Source organism: Cuculus canorus, chromosome 2 (assembly GCF_017976375.1).
Source record: "Cuculus canorus isolate bCucCan1 chromosome 2, bCucCan1.pri, whole genome shotgun sequence".
In the NCBI taxonomy this organism is placed as follows: Eukaryota; Metazoa; Chordata; class Aves; order Cuculiformes; family Cuculidae; genus Cuculus; species Cuculus canorus.
In genome coordinates this window covers 119,553,718-119,573,547 of record NC_071402.1, presented here as the reverse complement: position 1 = coordinate 119,573,547, position 19,830 = coordinate 119,553,718, and the positions used below count along the sequence as shown (strand labels likewise).

The 19,830-nt window shown below is 40.3% G+C and overlaps 1 protein-coding gene across 4 annotated transcripts in view; it reads left to right on the top strand.

Moving 5' to 3' along the window:
- Positions 1-7,564: 7,564 nt before the first annotated feature.
- The window catches only part of LRRC3B (leucine rich repeat containing 3B), a 46,437-nt gene continuing 34,171 nt past the window's right edge, over positions 7,565-19,830 (top strand). For 2 of the 4 annotated variants that reach the window (XM_054060811.1, XM_054060813.1), the window contains exon 1: positions 7,565-7,776. The gene's annotated coding sequence lies outside the window, so the exon portion shown is untranslated. Of the gene's footprint in view, positions 7,777-7,974; positions 8,304-18,790; positions 18,882-19,830 lie in introns of those variants that run through there. The other 2 variants (XM_054060812.1, XM_054060814.1) reach the window with 2 other exon arrangements.

Sequence of the window (19,830 nt, the reverse complement as noted above, 5' to 3'; positions counted from 1 at the left end):
CCATAACATAATTGTCTTGCAAGGCAACTTCTTGGAAGAAGAAAGTAAGTTTTTTAACACACTGCAGGAGAAAAAAAAAAAAAGAAGCAATCTCATAGTAATAACAGCCTTTATATAGCAGTTTCCATCTTGTGAGCAAGATTTACTTTGAAAACGAATTGTATATACCTTCCTATTTCATCTCAGTGGAAACTAAGTGCCTAAGCATGAGGGATCATTTAACTGCTGTATTTTGTTCTACTGGTTTGTCTATAGTTTTTCTTAAAAGTGTCAGTCAGCAAAAGACTTAGGAACACAGTTAACTTTAAATCCTTTAAAAGTTCAGTTGAAGTCTGTGGCAGTACTCTTGGTGTGTAATATTGAGCAGACGTATAAATGCCTGAAGGATCGTGATCTTAGGTTGGCAGATTGTCTGGGGCACATCATATTTCTCTTTGTAATATTATAAAATATCATATAAGCATATGACTAAATATGTACATTCAGTACATATGCACAAATCCCAATGAGTTTGGCTGGCAGTTTTGTACCTAGCAATAACAGACATAATTTAAAACCAAAATCAACATAAAACCTAATCTAGTTGGTTATTTTGAAAGACTGAAGATAACAGATCCTGGGTTCTTCCTGTTCTTCCAGAACAATCAAATTTTTGTAAGCACTCATGATATTGTACAAGAAAGTAAGATATATCTTGAATACCCTCTTAAGAATATCTCAGATATCTAAGTCTTAGATGTCTGGAATGAATACCTTTTATGTTACTGTTAGTTGTTGCTGGTTTACTTTTTTTTTTAAATCACTTTTTCTTCTGTTTCAGGAGCATATAAATCCATTAGAGTTTCTTCTTTTCTGCCCAGGCAACCTGCAAACTGCTTCTGCGATAGTTCTGGTTGCTTCTTATATGTCCCATCATAAACAATGATGCTTTTTGCAAACTTTTTTTGCCACCTAGATATTAAATATGACAGCAAGAATTATGCAATAGAGGATTTGTTTGGAAAACCTCATTTGCAGTCTACACATGCACTCAATGAGACAAGCCCATTTCTTAAATAAAACTGAAGTTTAAGAGAAACCTACGATAAAACTAAACTGAGAAGCATATCTTGATGAGCTGAGGCTACAAAGTGTCCTATCTTCCAACACGCCAGCAACAAAAAGTATCCACAGTTTTGTGATGATAAGCATTATACAAAGCTATACCTACAGTGCCCTTGTAGGCTGTCAGGTGCAAACATGTAGGGCATCCCTAATACTGTGGTTTATTAATTTTGTTTATGGATAATTTGCAGTACCACACTATTCATTACACTTATTAGTGAATTAATGATTAATACAACACTCTCATTTTATAAGTATGTTATTCAGAGGTAATAAGTCATGGAGATGTGCATCTATATTGGTACAATAGATGTATTTGTGTTCTCAGTCTTGTTTCACCAGTTCCAGCAAGTTTTCTTTCATTTCTTTCTACGAGTCTCTAGGTAAGAGGCTGAAAACAAGTTATCATTAGTTACGTTAGTCTACACAGAGGAACAGCTAATTTAAGTTTATTCAGTAATGATGTTCCTGATATAGCCACTTGCACCTTGCAGCCACACCAGGGTGCCTTTATGAATGCATTGCCTGAGAGGCATTAAATATCTCAGTTGTCATGCAGGGATGCTGAGCACCCTCACCTGTCATGAAGAGGAAATATCTCATAGCTTAGGGCTTGAGGTCTTTGGAAACTTGCTTTGAACAGGGCTTCTCCATGACCCAGCTGTCCTATCACTGTAGGCAGGGAGGGACTATGGATGGTGGAAGCTGTGAGGCCAGGCCTCTCCTACTGAAGGTGGGTACTCTGGGAAGTTCTTCGCACATGTGCAAGGCAAAGACCAGCAAGCAAATGGCAAATGGCAATCTTCTTTAATTTTGGCAGGAGTTGCTTTGGTTTTGAATTCTCCATGGGTTTGTCTCTCCCTGACCAGTGGTACGGAGATTGTCTGGTGCTTGTGACTCATGGTGCAACCACCTACATTCCTGGGAGCCCTGGAAAAGTATGGGCTATTATTGTTACGTACAATCCTTACATTCCCTCACAATGCAAGACCAAGAGAGATCATCAGATTATCTAGTCTGATGTCCTGTGTATCAGTGGCTATTAAATGTTGTACCTCAGGGTTGAGACAAATCTTTCCTTTAGCCCATAGGAATTTAGTCCTTGAGAAATTGAACTGTTATGTGTCTAAAGCAGTACCTGCGATTCCTGCAATACTTGAGGACTGATTACGTATGACATGACCAGACAATCACAGAAACAGTCTCAAAAAAATCCATCATCCTTACCAATCTGAGCAAGAAAAATCTCTACTGCTCCTGGACTTGGCTTAAGTCAGACCAGACCAAAGCATCGGATGTCTAACTTAATTTTCTGCATTAGTTTACTCTCTTCCTGGCTATAGCAAACTAAATAATCCATGCTTTAAGGGAAGGCAAAAACTTCATCTGCAGAATATATGAGGCTGAATATCCTCTGGGAGAAGTGGAGAAGGGGTTCTTCCTTGCTGCTGTAGGCAGCCAACTGGAGCTCTCAAGTGGTGGATTTGATTATACTCATTACCTTAATGCCAACCTGCAAATGTCTGAGTGGGCAGGATCTAATTCAAGCCATCTTCTCTCAGACATAATGGAAGAAGTTGCACAGATGCATCATTCTAATGGATGTAGGGCTAGAAGGATCACCAGGGGATCTAGCCTGACGTGACCCTCCTTCGTTCCCTGTTTGAGGCTGCTCTGTCCATTAGAAGTTCTCCCAGAAGCTGAAGTAAAGCCCATATTTAAGAAATGCAGCCAGTTTGTAGGACAAGATCAAGCAACGGTGAGAGCACCTCCCTTTGTAACTTCTTACAGAATTTAATTGCCTTTACTGCTAGGAAATTGCACTTGATTTCAAGGTTGATTACATCTAACCTTAAACTTCCAGTCACTGGATTTAGTTGTGCTTTTGTCAGCAAGAGTGAAAAAGCTCACTGCTATCTGCTATCTTTTCCCTGTATCCTCTGAACCTTCTCTTGAACAAGTGGAATATGTCCAGATCTTTAAGCACCCTATGACAGGACTTGTGCTTGACTTGCAAAAGATTTGGATTTTCTCCGATATTTTCTGATCTTTTTTAAAGAGCAGGTATATTTTGGAAACACTCAAAGACTGTGCTGCATCCTTTCCACAGCATTGCACTGAGATGTCATGTTAGGGGTGATTATCTAGGGTAACCGCTTTTCATCATTTCCCGAGTCTCTGCTCTCGGAAACAGTGTCCATTCCTACAAGCTTTTGGTTCCCAGGGGTATTAATTTGCATTTGAATGTAGTAAAATGAATTTTGTGTGCAGCTTACTGGACAGTGATCATTTAGCCAAATCAAATCACTGCAGAAGTAATACATCTTCTTTATTTACTGTGCTAAAATATATTGTGTATATGTAAGCCTTTAAAGCAAAGACTTTATCTCATGGCCCGTACTGCTGAAAACAAATAGTATCTGGTGAAGCTCGCTTCTGAATCTGCTGGGAAATCTCCCCACATTGAATGACACCTCCTTGTTGAAAGACTAGATTTTGAAATTTGTCAGTGAGACCCTTCTTAATCCTTGTAATGGGTGACCTGTTAATTCAACGTAATGCAAGACTCAAAATCAAAATGTCATGTGGTATTAAGTCAACTGCCTTGCAGAAATCTAATTATGTCCTATCAATGCAGCCACTTTTCTTATGCAGACCTCTAATGTTTCATAGAAATCTTCTAAATAACCAAAAATTCCACAAGTGTGTCTGACAAGACTTTACTTCCTCTAACCTGTGTTCACTAGCATTAAATATATTTATTCTCCAGTTCTTTTCGTGATATTTAAGTATTCTAGAAATGGATGCTATTTTGTGAGCAGGCCAAAACATCAGTTTGAAGTAATGGACAGCACATAACAAGAACATATACTTCCTTCCTTACATATTTCTCAAAATCAGAGCTGGGTGGTGTATGAGCAGAACTACTTGAGCTTATTTATAACTGCTGTTTCTCTTTCAGGGCTAATGAATTATTGACAGTCTAAGGACTTGCTGCTATTTAAAATTCTCTTCTATAACACAGTGCAACTCTTAGCTATGTAGAAAAGGGACTATGTGCAAAACCAGTGAGATCTTTCAAAATGACAGAACCTTCCAAATATAGGGAAACAGAAGCTATTGGTACTTCTTGAAGAGACTGTTTCAGGCCCAGTCCTCAAACCCTTGTGATAGTAGCAGTGCTTTGAAATCAAGACAGTCTGCACATTGCCAGCACAGGGCTACAGTGAAATTAAGAGACACAAAGGATTTGCCCTGGCCCTCTGCAAATATGGCTTTTCTCCATTATTTATCTTCTTGGGGCAAAACCCACATCACCTACGCACACAGTGTCAGTATCTATGGGCTACAAGGAACATGAAGACTGTTGGCATCATCAAGCCTAGAGACAGCAGAAGCAAGTATCCCGTCTACAGATATAGCTATAATGTGTACACTGCAGTTCGTGTTGCTTTTAATATTTCCAGGATACAGAATTTCATGGGTTTTGCCGCTCTTGTGGCCCTGCACGTGCCCTCCCTTTGCACATGGAGTAATCCCAAGAATGTGCTGCTGACATGTCTTTGCCCTGCCATCAACAAAAAAAATCACTCTGGTCTATGAACAGAAGAAATATTCCCTCTAGATTGCTAAGCATATGCTGTTAGAGATAAGACTGTTCTTAAATTTACCTGTATCTAGAATATGAATTTCATGCCTTTGTTTGCTATAAAAAGAATTATTCCCCTAGTGAAAGGAATATTAGTTAATGGAAAAGGAGAGGGTCACTCAATTTATCTCAGCACTGGACAAAGTGGTATTCTTTGCTCATTTTTGTACAGTTATTAATATCTGGGAAGTTGAAAGGAATAGATGGTACTAGATGAATTATGTAGGATTTTTTTGCATTAGAAGAACTAATTTGTGTGAAGGTTGGTAGTACTGGGCCATTAAATATTTATAAACACTTACCAAAATTATTTTATGAGGTAAACTTAAGGACCATCTACTATCACCTATTACTTTACGCTCCCTAATTTTCATAACTATGTGTAAAAGTCAGCAAGTATTAAGCAGTTCTTTTCTTATCTGAGGGCAGCCAAATGACCTTCTCCTTATCCTTTAAACTTATACTCCTTCCTAACAGAAGACTAATCCTTTCACTTCTACTTATCATGTAAAATGGACATGCAATGCCAATAAGCTAATGAGCAAATCTACAAGTGGGTTTCTTCACGGAGCAAAGAAGTTTCTTCCACTTATAATAATAATATATTCTTTCTACTGCACACATAGCAAACTGAGGTAGGGTATGACACCAGCTGTATTTCAGTTCTTAAAAATCTGTGACATTTTTAACAGCAAGTAGCTGTGCATCTCTTCACAGTAATTTTCCTCAGAAAAAAAAATACTTTCTATACCTTTTCAAAGATATACTAAACACTCATTAATTTCAACTGAAGTTATAGATGCTGAGCTGCTCTCAGGAGTGAGTCATTGAATGCAAACCTGCAAACCAGCTACTCATGCGCAGCTGGTCAAAAAACTTGTTATAAGCTCCAATTTTAACAACAAAAAAAAGTATTTCTGCCTCTTGTGAGGTTCTTTTTTCCTTAGCACAAGAGATCACACTTAAATCCATAGGATGAATAACATCGCGGCTAATGCAGTAAGTTATGTAAGCTAAAAATCAGTCTTCCCTTACATTGTTATGATAGTTAACTATGGAAATGGTTCATTCCGCAAAGTACAGCAAAAGGTTTTATTTTAAAGGGAAATTACCGCATGGAAGACATCGACTTTTATGCAATCAAATTTTTTTTTTTTTAACTGTTGAGCCAAATGAAAAGCAGATCTGCTAATCTTTTTAATTAAAAAAATATTTAACAGCAGTAAGTTCCTCCAAGGAAATCTGCATGCTTGTCATATGAATAACAGTATAGTGGGTACAAGCAATGAATATTAGTTCTGCGGGCACGAGCAATCAAGTGCATCCATCCTGGGCACTCTACTCAATTGCCAGATGCCTATATACTGAACAGTGTAAATACAAACACAAGCTGGATTTGAAGATATGGGTCCTGCATATTAGATTTTGAGTTCTCAGCAATGATTAATATTTTTATGGTGCCTTAAAATGAATCTGAGCTGGTTTCAGTTAAACAAATAAAACTCACAAAGCCCGAAAATCATCTGCCATTGCAAATAATAGAGGGCTGGCATCCAGTCATGGCTTCATCTGGTCACTGACTTTGTGACACAATCCAACACATTGTAAACAGGAACTCATGCTCAGGTACTAAGTTTTTATTTTTCCACCGATTATGTCTTCAAAGCTGGGTTGTCAGTCAGTGTGAGAAGCGTGTAAGGAACTGACGGAATTGACTTTTATCAAGTTTCTTTCCTTTTATACTACTAATAATGTAAAATGATAGACATACATGAAAGTGTTCATGAGCCAATTCACAAATATTCTTAGGAGGAAACCAGCATATTTTGATATAAAACAAAGGCCCGGTCCTACACTACCTTACTAATATGATTCAGACAGATTCCTGAGGGAGAGAAGTATTTTCTTGGTTAGAGACTCCCAGAACTGAGTAATGAGTAATACACTTAGCATTAATTGCATGTTTTTCCTTCCTTACTTCTGACCACCTTTCTGTGTCCAGAGCAGTTGTCCTTCTGACACAGCACAACAGCCGATATGGAGATAACACAGTTCTGTGTAGCTACAGGCAGAAAAAAAGCCCTAAGGAAATCTAAGCCAATTAATTTTCTGTTCCATGTAGCGTCTTAGGTGGCTTTCACCCCAAAGCATACCAGCTACCAAGCAAAGATGAATCTTTCTAAAACCCTTCTACCGAGGTGCTCTCAACTGGAGAGAGGCAGCAGAATCCTTCGCTGCACGAGGTAAATACAAAATTTGCTCGCAGAGCCGGAGTAGAAAAGCGCACAACAGAGAATGCACGTTTGAGGGAGACGAGCAACCAACCGGTGATGCTCCCTCCAGCCGGTATTTTGGCACTCTGTGCAATTGCTGCAACATAGCACATTTCACAGAATTAAAAGAACAGAGTTTAAAGAACAGAGTTAAAAGAACATCGCCCCGGAAAAGCAGGGTCTAAATAACTGGCTCTACGCAACACCAGTTCAAAAGGTTGGTTAGGTGGGTTGCACACCTATTGTAGCAAAAACCGCGCAGTGACAAGGTTGCCACAGCAAGTGTTATCCACTAGCAACAACAGCTTTTCATTCAGATTGGCAAAACCACGAACAGCATCCCTGTTCCCGCGGGACAGAGCGCAGCGGGGTGGCCCCGGCTCTGCCCCCCGGAGCCGCAGGGCGAGAGTCTCTCAGCGCCGGGCAGGGACGGTCGTCACCCCCTCTCCCAGCGGGGCAGCTCCGCGCCGAGCCAGCGAGAGGGGAGTCTCCTCCCTTCTCCCCCTCCGGCGCTCGGCTCTCTCCTCCCTCCCCGCAGCCGCAGCGCAGGGGCAGGAGGGAGCGGCTGCGGGCAGAGCCGCCCGGCCCGGCAGAGGCAGCGGGGGCTGCGCAGGCTCCGCCCGGCGCTCCCATGGCGCGGCGGCTCCGCGCCAGGTGAGGCTGCGCTGCCTGTTGCGCTGAGCCGAGCCGAGCTGAGCTGAGCCCAACCCAACCCGAGCGGAGCAGCACGCTGCGAAGTTTCCCAGCGATGTGAGTTGTGCGGCTCCGCGGCCGCGCTGGGAGGAAACTCGACGGGGAAGGAGGGAGGCGAGCAGCGCTGCCGCCGCCGAGGAGGGGCTACAGCCGTCCCCTGCCGTCGGCGAGGGCCACCGGGAATAGTCCCTTCCCGGCGCCCCGGGGGTGCGGGAGGGAATGCGGGAGCGGAGGGTGCGGAGAGGGGGCTGCCATCCGCTCCGCCTGGGAGCAAACGAGGGATTTGAGATCCCCACGATCCGGCAGCATCAGAAAAGGGGGAGGAAAATACCGCTCCCCCTCGCGTGCGCGCCTGCGAAGCGGCTGTGCCGGAGGTCGCGCTGCTCGGCACGCAGGAGGCGCCGGGGCGCGGAGCGGGCGCGGGGGGAAGGCGTCGTCTGCGTTGCCGTGGGATTTTTCCACTTTGAGATTTACCAGGACCAGTTGCTACGGAGCGGGCGGCGGTGGCTGTGATGGGGAAGGAGAGGGGCAGCTCCCTTTGAACGCGATCAACAAATGGCAGCTGCTGCGCCCGCTGCCCCCAGGTGAGCTGCACCGCCCTCCCTGCCCTGCTGAGCACCGGGCGGGGCCGCAGCGGGGGCAGCGGGGCTCCCCGGGGGCAGGTGCAGCCCCCCGAGGCGGCGGGAGCCCCCGCACCCCGGGCAGGGCACGGCCGCCGCCGCAGAGCCCGCACGGAGAGGTGATGATCGCTTGCGGGGAGAGGGGTACGGGGCGCTCCGGGGGTTCCCGAGCTCGGGGAACCGCAGGCTCTGCTCACGCCTTCCTGGCGATACACACATCCAGAATTTCCCCTCTCCAGAAAAATTGGAGAATGTCTTGGATGCGCCAGCGGGAATTTTCCTTTCTTTCTTGTCTCCTGAATTCAGAAATGAGAAGATTTTAGACCTGTTAGAAAATTGCAAAGTGATTGAGGCTGCTCCTTATCCCCCAGGCTTTCTGCGTGTCCCTAGACAGCAGAAATGGTGTGATTATGGAATAAAACCAGCTAGGTAACTTGAAAAGCTTCAATAAACTAACTACTTAGAGTCAGAATGAAAACCAAGCAAACAATGCGTAGTGCGTTCTTTTTCAAAGAAGTACCCAGAGGTACTTACTAATCTCCTTGTTATTTCTTTAAATAATTACGATGGTCTCAAAAGCATTAGCTTATTTTGTCGTTTTCATACAGAGGTGCTTACGTGTGTATGAAAATGACAAAATAAGCTGATGCTTTTGAGACGATCGTAATTATTTAAAAAAATAACAAGGAGCAAACATTACAGATTTGACATAGAAAGGAAAATCGGTACTTTTAGAGCCGAAAACTCTGACTACCATAGCCTTTTCTGAATGTTGAAAAATAACTGGCAACAGTTTCTTCTTGTAGTAAACTAATACTTAGTGCATTTAAATTGCAAGGTGTGTGTTGTGTCCTACTGAAAACAGTAGCTTGAAGGCTTTGATATAGAGCACCACAGTGTTCGTATGGCTTACACGTTGATATTATTCTTAGTAATTTAATTAAGAAGGATAGGGACACAATGGGCTTCTAGTTTGATTTAGAGGGAAAGAAAGTATTTAAGCTGTAGAATGAACTAATTTGTAAAACCTTTGCTATGTTCAGAGTCTAATTTTCTAGTTTAGTTTCAAAATAGTACAACTGCTTGGAATTAATTATAACTGTGGTTGCTTAGCTGATTCTGCAGCTCTTACTTGTGCAAGTTGCCATGGGTTTCCATGGGATTACTCCTACAGGTAATATTCTGATGACTCAAGATAGTAGGATTGGGCCCATTGTCAGGTAGTTCCAACACTTAGCACTGTGTGGGGATGCACCTGTTGACACTAATGAGAGATCTTTGACTTTGGTAGGAGAAGAACTTGGCTTAAGTCCATATCTCTTTTATTTTTTCAACTGTTGCTGGTTGGGTCACTGAGCCGTGAACTTGCTTTCCCTGAGGTCTGCTGTAAAACTTGTGCCAACTTCAGTCCAACTAAGATGAGCTTTTCTGGGGATTGTAGTTTTCCATTGCCTTAAGGTGAGTTGAAGCTGTCCAGCGTCTTCGAGATCAGACCTGAGCTAATGAGATGGAGATATGTATCTGCCACTATCAAGAATTGAAGTGTTTTGCCTCAAATGAGAGATTAATTGAAAAACAAGTATAATGTAATAGGCATATAAGTTCATGCTCTGGATACAGTCCTGTGCTAGAAAAGTCCATAAGAGCTTTGCCACAGAGAAGCAGAATATCAAGACTTAATTTAAGGATATATCTGTGATTTGTCTCTTCTATGTGCTTTCCGGGGTCCATATTTTAAACCTTTTGACAGATAGGAATCTCTTCCTGCTTACACTGAAACTGCGCTAAAGTAACTTCAGAGCAAACACATGATGTGTCAGCTGGAGAAATAATCCCCAGGCAGTATAACTGAAATTTATAAAATTCAGCCATACTCAGAAGTGCTAACTTGGATGTCTTAACCCAGAGAAAACGTATTGCTTGATTATAAAATCACCTTTAGATGTTCACTGAACTATTAAGGCGCTTTTGAATCTTGCTTTTAAGGATATTTCTTGTCACCATCCCTAGGAATATTTACATGAGTGACACGAGGGATGCATAGCTAACTTGCAGGAAGATTTTGGACTTTTCAAAGAAATTAATAATGTAAGCAAGCAGGAATATGTGTAGAAATACTTGTTATCATTTCAGTTAATCAGAAGATGGACTAAGGAAGAGACTTTTTCACAGAGTTGAATGTTGTATTTGTGATGACTTACAGGATTTCTATTAACTGCTGCCCTTGTCATCTGCATTCACGGTCTTTGGATCAATGCTCACTTGAGAATGCAGGCTAAATTAGCGTTCTGTGGCTATCAAATTAATTTTTCTAACTTTGCTTCATCCAGTAAAACTTGTTAGTAAATGTAGATAAAACTCCTATGGAGCTGTGAAATTTAGGAATTTATAATAATGCTAAACGGACACTTATTTTAAAATGATGCTGTTTTGAGCTTTGAGTTCATGGAATGCATATCATTTACTTGGGCTTGTTTGGCCATGCCTTTTTAAATATTGTTTTATTTACTACACATAACCTCCAGAAAGTACAGTTTTGATGGAGCACTTTAGTGCTGGTGTGAATCAAATGTCAATATGTCTACAGAAACTACAAGCAATAAGGATATAGGAATTTCTCCGTACATTCAAAAAGTATTTTTAAATTAATTACAGTCTGCAAACATACGTATGAACAAGGTGTGCCTTCTACTCTTAAATCTGATACGCCGTGGGTGAAGTAGCATCAAATTTAGAATTGTTCTCTTCTAGTGAATTTATATCTTTGCTTCTAAAAAGCTTTAATTGAGCCTTTTTTCATACAGTAGTTTTTGTGCTTCTGTCCTTCTGGTGCAGTTTATTAGTTTGGATGTACAATGGACATATTGGTGCATTCCAGAAAAAAAGCTGTATGATGTGTCAGATTTACTTGCTGCTTCATCTGAGCTCATGGTTTAGATAAACAATTGCCAAATCTACTATGGAGGAGGATCTCATTATTTCACAGCAGTTAAAGGTGCATGTTTCTGCTTCATGAAGATTTCCGTGGGTGATGGGAGTCTGTGTCCGTACTTGCCACTGATGACTTGCATTGCTTACCTTTATAGATTAGGCAGCATTTGTAGCCGGCGCTGGTTTGTTTAACCTGGAGACTTAGTTTGAACTTTGAAGAATAAACACGATGCTTACTGCTACTGAACAAGAAAGTAACTTTTATTCTCCTCCCTCTGGATATTTAAATGTTCTATTGAGTAACTTCAGCGAGCAATTTTTTAAAAAAAATTAACTTCTTTCCGACTTGCACTGACTTCAACATTGGACATGGGAAAAGCCTTTTACCATAAGGGCCAGCACAGGACCTGAGTTCTGTTTTCCATCAGCAAGGAAAAGGGAATGGTAGCTGAATTAAGATGGGGTCTCTCTCTCTCTCTGGAAGGTAGGAACTTATATAGGAATGTGAAAGAGAGAGAGAGGAAAAATGGGAAGAGATGAAGGCCAGATGCCCTCAAAATAGGAGTAAAATAAAAGACGGCAAGGAGAAGGGTAGTGGCTGAACTAGGTAGTTTGGCTTCCTGAAGGATGAAGGGGTTGGTGGGATTGCACCATAGCCCCCTAGCTTGGCTCACTGCTGCGCCATGGCCTTGCCGTGGGAAAAGATATTTTAGTTGATTTCAGTAGGACTAGAAGCTTTGCTGAGGGATTAAACTTGCCTTTTTGTTTTTCAGCTCCACAGACAGAAGGGAGATAAAAATGACTGGAGTAAACGGAGCTTGTAAAAGGCCTTTTCAGAGATACATTGAACTGGATTATTGGAATTTTTACTTAAACAGAGGTGAAAATGAGCACTACAGACCTTGATGTACTTGATTAAGGTTTACCTCCACTTTCAGGGTCAGTTCAATGAGCTAGTGTGTGTTTTGAATTAATTTTGTCCTGCATTAATAACAGTTCCACAAAGCTGTTAACTGACCCTTTGAAATGAAGAAAAAAGTTCATCTCTGTTTGCCAAATAGTACTATAAAGATATGATAACAGGAGAAAGTGAAAGGTGATAGAAATGAGTGATTGTACATAAATGGGATGCTAGTCTGGCAGGAAAGCAAATGGAGACTATTTAATTATTTAAGGAACAATAAATGAGAAGTCTGGTTATAAAGTAAGAGTAAAAGGAGAGACACACAGGATAGGAATAAAGTTGGGAAAGAGAAACAATGCATGAAGAAAGTATAATACAGGACAGGAAGGGATCAGAGAGGTCGGAGGTGGATTTAAAATTTCATGGAATTTACATTTGGAAAATATTATCTGTATAAATCTGTATGTTGCAGTGCTTACATAACGGTCTGAATTTTACTCAAATTGTGAAAGTCTGACAGAGAGTGTTCTCCTGGGAGGTCTACTTCATGTTCCTGTTTCATCCTTTGGATATAGAACATCAGTTGATACGGTGTGTGTTTTTAAAGATGACATGCCTTAGTGGTACGCTGTCTTAAGAGATATACTTTGTGGATGCCAGTTTTAATGACATTATCGTTTTTACTTCTGTCAAAGTTGCAGCGAAAGTTACTTCTTCCTCCAACAAATAATAGGATTGATTTTAAACACAGTATTTTTTTTTGCAATTTACCATAACTGTGTTACATACTTTTGCAACTGTATTAACTAATGATATTTTGTATGTAAAAATAGTGAGTATTCAGCATTTCATTAAGAGTGCTTGAATGACTGCATATTTAATGTTTTGGAACTGGGAGTCCGTGGGACATGTGAAACACATGTGAGGGTTGTTTCCCTCATCTAGATTACGGATGTGTATTGCTTTAGCAGAATTTGCTTCATGCAAAATATTTTTGTAATAGTTACAAAGTATACTTTATTATGTGCATGTGAATAATTTGCAGCAAAAGGATGAAGCCTTTGAACATTCAAATTAATCTATGCAGTTCGCTATTGTAAAGACATAATTAAAACAAAAGCCCTAGGTGTTCAGTTCATGCAAGTACTCCTCCTCCTTTAAAAACAGAGGCAAATACTTCTTCCTCTTAAAAGAGAAACTACAACAAAAAAATTACATGAAGTTGCTTGCTAGGTCATATGTGGTTAAGCAAGCAATGATGGTTCTATATCTTATTGATGAAAATTCAGCTTATGAGCATTAAAACCAAAATAAGTTTAAGCTATTAGCGTTTTGATTCTTGACTTTTTTTACACATTTATATTTTATCTTTGGTAATGAAAACTGGTGCAATCTATTTAGACTTGTATTTATTTTTTTTAATTTTTAATTCCTCACGTAGCAATATTTTTGTATTGTTTTCAACACGTTCTTAAAAAAAAACCACACCAAAACCCCCCTTTATCATACACTTCTAAAAACAGATTCCCTAGTGCTTTTTTTGGACTGAAGTTTTTGTTTTGAAATGGTGATGTTCTGCTACACTTCCCTCCATCTAGGCAAAAATGGTATTTGCCAAGAACAAAAATCTTGAATCAATAAGTGCATTGTAGGAGTTCCAGAAGAGGGAAAATACTCAAAAGCAGGAGGCTGTTCTCCAGACTGGGAATCAGTAAATCTAGGAGTCAGTCTTTATAGGAAGTCTGGCTAGGATTTTGATTTTTCCTCTTCCTAGATGTACTGCAAAAATACTGTCTTTAAAATTTAACTTGGTTCCTCTGTATTATTAAACATAATTTAGCATTATTAGTGTCAAAAGAGAGAATAATCCGTAGTTCTTTTCTGCTGAGATGAAGTTTACAGAGTACAACCACCACTGCAACCTTCAAATAGTCTGGTAGTGTTTCAAAATGTCCTTTTTGCCCTTGTTTTCTGCTTTGTTGACACCAAGTCATTGAGATGAGACTTCTGAACAGTCTATTTTTAACAAAGTTTGGAATAGAGTATTACTGTTCTGAATACTTGTTGGTCCCAATCTGCACAAGCACTAAAAGGGAAGGCATATATCACTGCAGAACTGCTTTCAAGTACTCGTTTTCGGCTTTTATTGTTCTCTGGGTGTGTCTGGTCCTGTTCTGTAGATAAGGGTATTGATCCTCACTCTGCTGCTGCAAGGATATCTCCTCTTTTTTAAAGCTGAGATACTCCAAACTGTTTCAAAGAAAATGGTCTACATCACGTTATAAAATGGGACACGATTGGGAAATTATTTTTTTTCTAGAATCTTCAAGCTTAGAGTGAAACAACTCCCAAAACATCAGATCACAGTATTTCTCAGACCTTCAATTGTCACTTCTCACACACTGCAAATACCTAAAGCACACCAGTTCAAATAGAATAAGAGTATCTCAGCTTCAGTTTAAAAGCAGTACATGGATGTCAGCATGCCGGAAATGGGCAATCCTTTCCCTGTAAGAACATATTGAGGCTGCAGAGCTGAGATGTCATGTCCCGACAGACCAGATTTCAGATTCCATTCTTGGTTTTAAGCTGACTGTTGTCATATAAGGGTTAATAATTTCTGTAAAGAAAATCTATTGGTCCTTTTCTGTTTCCAGAATCTGTCACAGTTTTTGCCCTTTAACAGAAGACATTGTGTATGTATTCTGCTCATCGTTTTCATCAATTACATGGTAAGCTTATTGGCAGCTCTCATGCATAAATTCTTATTTTGCTAGAGTAGGAGATGACAGGATTTAGACATGTAAGAAACCTAAATCTTTGGCTCAGAAAAAATTCTTGATGGATACAAATGGTATTTCAATAACTTTTGATCCAAAAACTTTTCTTGCAAGGCGACAAGACTGTTCTTCTTGCCAGTCACGGCAGGTGCTCCATCTGTACAAATACTGCCTAATTTGAACCAGTCAAGCTTAACGTTTTTTTTCCCACTATCTGCTACATTTTCAACAAATTTTCTCAGTTCTTTAAACAAGTGTGAGGCAGCAGTGTGGAACAAAATGGACAGAAGCCAAGAAATTCCGTAATTATAGCGGATTTTTTTTAACATGTTGAACAAAAACAGTCAACTGTGCTGTCCCAGTAGCATTGCAATTTCCCTTGGTCGTGAGCAAAAAAAAAAAAAACTAAATACTTGCATGAATCTGTTAAAAATTGAATGTGTGCTGTTGTATTGTCTAATATCATCTCAGCCCTTCTCATTGTCATGCTGCATGAACAACTAGGAGCGTATCAGCTGTGTGCTGTTCTTTTGATCTGGTTTGTGCTGCAATAATTGATGTACCCTTTGCATTCAGTTTTTGTTGTGTGAGAACAGTTCTTTCTCACAAGCTTACCATGGGGATATATGCTATTACACCTTTGCCACTGATTTTGGCTCACAAATGTGTATTTATTTTTAACATACAAAAAGCTGTTGTGCTGGGGATCTTTCATTAATATGAAGTCAAGACTACTGGTCAGATCCAATAATGTGTATTTTGCATTAATTTCAGGATTAGTTTCTGTAAAAACGTCATTACAATTTGGACTTTCTGGGTGGCTGTATCACCACACCACGTACTTCTACCAATTCTACCCCTTCTCCAAAGAAGAAAATAGGCTTCCTTGAGAGAAACTCTCTCCATGCAGTCTCAGCTTTATGTACTGTCTCAGTATGTTTTTCATCGTGGCATGCATGACTTGGCAAGCAATGCTTTGATGATAAGTAAATTGCTTTAAAAAGTTTATGGATGTTTGAGTTAGCTGGGAAATCATTATCAAAACACGAGGAGAATGAGGACACTGCAGGTTTCACAGGTCCTTTGTTTTCCTCTTGCTGTGGAGTTGCAGAGCAGGTAAGCTCTGGCCTTCTGTGGGCTTCCCAAAAGGAGTTGGCTGGAGTTACTCTGTCTTGGTTGTTTTAGTGAAACAATTTTACTCAGGTGGGCTAAACCTGCTAGTTTTAAATTCTGAGTCTAGAAGATGTGGACTGCCACTTTGAATCCCGAGTAATCACTTTGGGCTTCTGCAAAGGGAGACGAAAATGTCATACTGTCAAGGCTTGCAGAGTAGTGCTTCATTAATGCAAAGCAATGGGGAACTAGGGACTGATTCTGTGACTGTGTGTGTTCTTCCATTCGCTTGTCTACTCCAAGTAGCCTTCTTAATTTCCTATGCATCCACAGTTTCCTCAATTTATTTTTTTTAAAGAATGTTATTACTTTTCTTCTATTTAAGGCAAGGGGTTAATTAGTCTATTGATTTTAATAAATACCTGTATTTTAGCAGAAATGATATTTTTGTGTTTGCAGATGTGATGTGTGTATGCAGGAGCTAATGGAGCTCTGCAGTCTCGGCTTTTCTGGCTCTATTATACTTCTTCATTTTGGAGCAGCGAGTTAGAGGTAAAGGGCACTGACAAGGTAACTTTTTAGTAACTTAAATACCACAGCTGACAGAGAAAGATTTAATTTCTAAGGATCAGGGAATTGCACTTCACTACTGCCATCTAGAAAAAAAGCAGACATGTTTGTTTTTAATTACAGATACTGAGCCTGTTGTGGTCAGTTGATATGAGCAGAGGTGGAAAGTTTGTGGTACTGAAAGTTGGAGGTTGATGAGAGGTAGACTTCCTATTAGCACTGATTTACTCCGGTCCACTGTTTTCACCCATGTACCTGACTGTTCTTGGAGTTATGTAGTGGCGTCTTGGACAGAAGGATTGCTCCTGCAAACAGTTCCCTTTTGTTCTGAGACATTAGCTATGAACCTTATTCCTTCTCCACTATAGCTTAGACTAGATGATTTTATTTGACAACTTAATAATTGTACCTAAGCTGCCTCTGAAAATATTTTGCACTTGGTTTTTATTAGTCTTGAATATATGACTTCTTCAAAAGAATTTTTATAGTTCTTATTACATAAAGAATAAATCTGGAAAAAGGAAATTAAAAGTGAGTCCTCAGTGTCTTCACTTCCAAAACAAATTCAATATATATATTAAAAAAAATGTACAATTATATCCTTTTCATCTTTTTCACACCGGAATGGAGGGAAGGGGGGTAGCCCATCTCTGTAAACCCTTTGAATACTCCTTCCTGTGCTATAGCCTATAACTTTTCAGATTGGAGAGGAACACTGTGTTCCTCAGATGCGATAAGGAGAATGTTACTATTCAACGACTGTGATAACAAGCAAAGAAAACGCTGTGCTGAAAGTCAGGTGCCCTGTACTTCTGATGAGAGGGAAAAGAAAAAAAACCATTCTGCTAATGCTAAAGTATATCCTTGCTAAGCCTACATTTACTTTCTTGGTGACCCTGATGGAGGTGTTTTCCTGGGCCCAAAGAAAATAGTCACTTTGAGTGTGCACAGGACGTGGAGACTTGTTGGAGCTGAGACACAGACACTGGCGCAAAGGGCAGGTCATGGAGCTCCTAATCCATTCAGGGAAGCTTCTCAGACAGGAGCTTTGTCTCTGGGCACCTGCGTGAAGGGCTCTTAGCTATCAGCACAATTGGGCTTCTTTCAGAAGTCTCATCTTTGAAGTCTGATCAAGAGCTGGGCTTTTCTACATAAGAGGAGTTTCTTTAATAGGATGGCTGCCTGGTCCAGGCTGTAAGAGGAACGATGACAAGTTTTCAGTACCTGCTGCTGCCAAAATTAGTTATGATTATGGGCTTACTGTGCTCTTTAAGTACTGCCATTTGATTTTTTAACATTAATATTGTCAGTGTGAGTCAAAGTTGGTTTTAATTGCTGTGGTTTGCATAAGGCCTTCAAGGTTGCAATTCAAGATTTTAGGAGGCCTTCTTCAAAACCTTACTGAGAAAAAGTTCTCAATTCTTTTGTCTTAGTAAGTGGCATGGCTTAAGGGAGGGCAGGTAGGTGAGATTTCAATGTCCTCAGCAATAGAGGAGTCCCATGTGTCATTTTGCAATGTAGGTTTAAAATCTCTAACTTGCCAGCTGTTTCCTTTTCTTTTTTTTTTTTTTTTTGTTTCTTCCCCATAACTTTTAAGACTTTGTTCTAATTTTTCTCTGAACCAAAGTGATGTCTAAAGGACAAAGTCCATTAGAGATGTTGGCACAACAAAGAGTTTTAGGAGATATGAGTCAGCTCAGGAGGTCTGAAATGGGGTAGGTCTTCCCTTTCTCTGGGGAAAATGATCATTCTGAATGAGAATGCAAGGTGTTCTCAAGTGATAGATTAGAAAAGCCTTCGAAAGTCTTAAACAAGTACGGCACCTCTGCATTTCCCAGTCAAGGGTGGAGGAGAAATGTTTTGTTATAGCATAGCAGTGTGGCAAGTTAATAAAAAGTAAACTTTCTGTAAATTTCCTTGTAAATATTTGGATACTAATGAGAATGTTTACAATCTCTAAACTTTTTACTGTTTTCTTTTTATCTTACTGTTTGTCCTCCCTTTTCATTGCTGCTGCTTTTTGAAATTTATGTTTTCCCCTCTTTTAGAGATGTCAGTTACATAAGACTCTTCCCATGCACCAACTTAATGCCTCGTGTGGGCTAAGGGTTACATGATGCAGGGCAGCAGAAGACTTTCAGTGTGGGTGCCTGGAGCTGGTCCTTCTGTAGCCCTGCCGGAGCTGATGGTTAGGTCTGCTGGGGATGGAGCTGGAATCTTACCAGAAGAAGGAGCCATGGGAATGTACGTAGGTTCATGTCTGAGACCAGCATTGTGCAGACGTGTCCCCATTAGTGATTAGGTTGCTATTTGGTTTGGAAACATCAATTGCTTTGATAAGGGTGGGTGGAAACCATAGTAGACTTATGTCCATAATGTGCATGCTGGCGCAGGTTGTGATAGACATGCAAAATCATAATGAAAACACCTTAAGAATGGGTGTTATTCATACTGATTTGAACACAGTGCATGTCCTAATGGGAAGTGAGGTATTGTTCCTAACTTGCAATATAAAAATACCTGAAATAACTATTTCTGGGACTTAAATGTTATCTATTGAATTCATATCTACCCTTGTCATCTGACAGGCTACTAAAGTAAAATTCTGCTCAAAATGATAGAAGTGACAGTTGTACAATGCATTTCATTCCTGCTGAGCCCTGTTATGCAGTTAGTTTGAGGAGATTGGGATCTTGCTTCAGCTGTTCAAGGACTTCTGCAAGTCCTTTTGAAAGGATTTGCAGAATTTGTAATTGTGCTCGTAAATTCCCCACTCCCCTCTGTAAGTGTGGTAAAATTTCTATTGCAACCCTACTGTTCTGTGTTAGGGAAATAGCATTTCTATCTTATTTTTTGGCTTGTTTCCTCATTTTGAAACCCCAGTGACCGTGCTTGTGGTGAATTCCCTCTGCCACAGACCATGCTTTCCTTCCTCTGCGACATTGTTATGTAGAATTGCTTCTGTGCTCGAAGCTTGACCCCTTGCAGCTGGCAGCAATTAGAAGAAATCATACATACAGACACCCAAACTCTGCCCTTAGCTATGCTTGTGAAAACCTGTGGCATTATAAAATTGGCTTGGAAAGACTTAAAAAATCCCATGAGATCCACTTCACTGCAAGTCGCTCTGTAAATGTTAGACAGGGTTGTTGATTTTGCGCTAGGACATTTTATTTTAAAGCTGTACCTGAAC